Genomic DNA, 4408 nt, shown 5'->3' with positions numbered 1-4408 from the left:
TGCTGTTCAGTTGCTTTGACACAATCTGTATTGTTAAAAGCGCTATATAAATAAAGGTGACTTGACTTGACTTGACAAAAAAAATATTGCGCCATTGACTTTAGACTTTAGACCAGGTTTGATTTGGTCTATGGCGCAGTCTATTTTCAGTTCCTCAAAATAGCAACGCGCCAACATTGCGCCTGAACACACCTCTTTTTTAGACCAGCATGCCCATAATTTCACAAAAATTAAAGGATTACAATGTGAAAGATTATTATTGTGTAGGATACATAAATATAAAAATGCCGACATGTCATAATGGATAGTCATTGCATGTATCAGAATTAGGCTACCTATTTGCTCGCGCACGAGCAGCTCAGTTTCATCTCTGGAGACGCGTTCTGTCTTTGCGCTTGCAAATTCATTTTTCATTTTTCCCGTCGTTAAACTAGCAAAAGTGGATTTGGACACGCCCTAAAGTGCACCTGCGTCGTGCGCTTTAGACCATGCGCTTAGATCGTTAAAATAGGGCCCAATATGTTAATCAGACATTTTGGGGAGACACAATAAGTCAATAGGGAAAGAAATTATAGATCAATATTCCTAAGAAATATGACATATTCTTATGGAAAGTTATTACTCCCGTTATTACGATTCTTTTTTCATTATGTTTCCCCCAAGAAGGCATTAATATGCAAATTAGATGTAGATACATTGTATAGAATGGGAATACCAATTTATGGGCATTTTACGCACATTTTGCATAAAGTAAAATAGTATATCAAATCATTCTGTTATCTTTCATAACAAAGTTGAGAATCAGCTTTGTACAAAGTTTGGTTAAAAATAAAAACATAAAAACTGATTCGTAAATAAAAAAAATAAAACATTGTTTTTGCCTATACATGCCTTTTCATGTCTATTTTTTTAATAACTTAACCCTGGAATAAAATATGAATAAGATATATTTTTTCAAAAACATTTTTTCCCCATTTGTTTCTTATGCTCCAACCAAATGCAATGGCGCTTCACACGATCGCAGTTGATGTTTCTTTTGTCGACTGTAGTATTATCTTGAAACAGTTTAACATTAATATTTCTCTTATATGTTCGTCATGCTGCTTGGCCGATTTTGTGCAACAAACTACTTTTTTTTTCTTAGCTAAAGCATTAAGATAATATACCAGTAAAATCCTATTTATTTATTTGGTGAGTAACTGTGTAAGTAACTGGTTTATTTCAAATGTCTCCATCTCCAGTTTGCTGTCACACACCCATCATCTCAGTGAATTGCAGGCAATTACTGTAAAAAGTCCTTCATACAGTATGTAAGCTGAATTTTAAAGGGGACATAACACACACATTCTGCCAATCTCATGTTAATCTTGAGTACCTATAGAGTAGTATTGCATTCATATCTCCTAAGAGTCTTTAGTTTTATCAGATTTATAAAAGACAGATATAGCTGTACCGCTTCTGGATCCTGGAGGCGTGCCGTGGGCTGAGCTAAAGAGTCTCGAGCAAGCGCAGCTTTGCTTAGCGCTTGTCTGCAAGCTGTGACCATCAACATAAACAAAACAGGAACAAAAACTTTATTTACCTAAATTTTATTGAATTTGTTTATAAAACGTTCATCACCGAAATGCTGAGAAAAAACACACTTGCTGCCCCGGAGAAACAAACTGCATCCACTGTTCCCTTAACGCTGGGTTCTTTGGGAAGCTGAACAAGGTTATCTTTTCCTCACAACCAAAAACACACTTCTGTGGTGACATTGTTGATTTCATGCTAAACACAAAATGACAAATCCTTCTCGAGCAAGTCTTGTGCAGGGCTGCCGACAACTTCTGTAACCTGAATGAAGTAAGTTGATGGGCTGCTCTTGCCCTCGCTCTAGTTGATGAGTGCCCGCGCTCTTCCAGGAGAAGTGCCCATACAAGGAATTCCTTTATGGAACGTCATATAGGGACATACTCGAAAAAAACTTTCCAAAACTACGAACCCTGAAGGAGTGTATTTGGCACAGAAATAATACGTCTTACTCGTTTTTTTTTAGTTTTTTTTTTTAACTTTGTCAGTTTAGCATGAGAATCCAACTCTAATAAGTCAGAATGCATGAAAGAGCATAAAACATCCCCTTTTGTCAGACTCTGTTTCTGCCTTGTTGTGTTTTGTTCCCCACGTGCTCCATGTTATGTGTATGCCCTTATTTGATCTTCCTGTTCCTGTTCCCTGATTAGGTTAATTTGTCCCAGGTGTTTCCTATGTTTATTATGTCATTATTTCCAGGTGTTCGCCATTTAGTTCAGAGTACTTAAGCCCTGTGTTTTTCATTGTTTGGTCATCCGGTATTGAATGTCTGTATGTGTCTACAACTCCTGCTACGTGTGTCTTCCTGGTTCCCTAGATGTCATTAAAATCTAATTTTTGATGTACTCCTCGTCTCCTCGCTCTGCGCTCCCTCACAGTAGCAACGTGACAGAATACTGGACCAAGACAGTAAGTTTTCTTGTTTTTTTTTAAAAGTGTTTTCTTTTGTTTTTTTCTAATGGATCCCCTGGAGCAGTTATGTTCTATTTATCAAGACGGTCGTCCCCTGGAAGAGTACATCAAGGAATTCCTCTGCTTCTGGGCTGGTTTGGATGGGGGGATTTCTCAACGGATGCCACTGGCTACATAGATTACATCAACCTGGCTTGGTTCGTCAGCGAATCCCGTCTCCTCACCGCCAGCCCAGAGGCATCACCCATTCATTCCATCCATCCAAAGTCAAGCCCGCCGGCCACACCATTTACCCTTAGCCAAAGGAGGAGGATGAGGAGAAAGGGACCGTTCTCCACCCTCATCCCAGCCCGAGTCCGCTCCAGTGTCGGCTCCAGCCCCAGAGCTCGCTCCAGTGTCAGCTCCAGCCCCAGAGCTCGCTCCAGTGTCGGCTCCAGCCCCCGAATCCAGCCCAAAGAGAGCTCCTGTTCCCGAGTCGAGCCCACGGAGATCTCCTGTTCCCGAGTCTAGCCCAGAAAGGGCTCCAGTCCCCATGTCTAGCCCAAAGAGGGTTCCAGTTCCCCTGTCCAACCCAAGGAGGGCTCCAGTCCCCATGTCCTGCCCAAGGAGGACCTCTAAAAACGATATTCTCCCAAAGGATTTTTTGTGGGGGGGGGTAGTAGGGGTCTGTCCGTGGAGGCCGAGCCGAGGCCGGGCTCCCTGAGCTCCCTGTTCCGCCATGGCACCCTGGACTGCCTGATCTGCCCTGGAGGTATTCCCCGTGTCCCAGTCCTGCACCAGTACCCCCCCGGTGGAATTGTTATGGCGTGGGATGCGGAGGGGAGTAATGTCAGACTCTGTTTCTGTCTTGTGTTGTGTTTTGTTCCCCACGTGCTCCATGTTATGTTTATGCCCTTATTTGGTCTTCCTGTTCCCTGATTAGGTTCATTTGTCCCAGGTGTTTCCTATGTTTTATGTCATTATTTCCAGGTGTTCCTCATTTAGTTCAGAGTACTTAAGTCCTGTGTTTTTCATTGTTTGGTCATCCATATTGAATGTCTGAAATTCTCCATAGTGATTTGTGACTGTATGGCTGTTTGCTGTTTGCAAGTCTTTCAGAAAACCTTTTAGGAAGGCCATTCTGATTTGAATCAATTTGAATGCAAATGGCTCATGCTATTTTAATGTGCAGAATATAATTATAAAGACATTTGTTTTACAGTTTGTCATTACAAAGGGTCCCATGTCACACCCTGCTCTTTCTTTCTGTCTTTGCCTCTTTCGAACTGTTCAACTTGCTCATGATTTTATTACAGAGTGTGTGTAGAGCAAATACAGCAGTCTCTGCAAAAATAGGCACACACAATTTGTCTCTTCCTTGCTCTATCAGACATCAGAAAATGCATAACGGTTATGGATAAACTGAGTTTCCGGATCATTATGTCATCTCTGTCAGACACCCATAGATGCATTAGACAGACAGACTGCATTAGACCAAGTGCATTAAACCTAAAGGTCGGCTGCCATGTGGGAGTATGTGTGAGTGCTAATCATATGCAGGCTTTTAACACACTCCTCCAGTTAATTCCAGTTCACTTTTAGTCTTCACCACAGAGAAGCTCAATACCAACTGCATTACTGTAAGACATTACAGTAAGAGCTGCACTATCATGACAGAGCCTAGATAAGACTCCAGAGCCAGTGTGCTGCAAGATATTTTTACACACTAATGTTTTGTTAAGTTGATTATGAATGTCTTTAAAGGGATAGTTCAGCCAAAAATGAACATTCTATCATCATGTACTCATACTCACGTTGTTCCAAACCTGAATTACTTTCTCTCCTCTGTGGAACACAATATTTTGTTGAATAGTGGGGGGCCTTTGAGTCAAAAAGTTTTAGAACCACAGTGTATGTGTGTGGTTGCCTTTTTTTTCCTTTTTTT

The sequence above is a fragment of the Sinocyclocheilus anshuiensis genome, unplaced genomic scaffold (genome assembly GCF_001515605.1).
Source record: "Sinocyclocheilus anshuiensis isolate Anshui unplaced genomic scaffold, SAMN03320099.WGS_v1.1 scaffold88, whole genome shotgun sequence".
Classification (NCBI taxonomy): domain Eukaryota; kingdom Metazoa; phylum Chordata; class Actinopteri; order Cypriniformes; family Cyprinidae; genus Sinocyclocheilus; species Sinocyclocheilus anshuiensis.
This window is presented reverse-complemented; position numbering follows the sequence as displayed.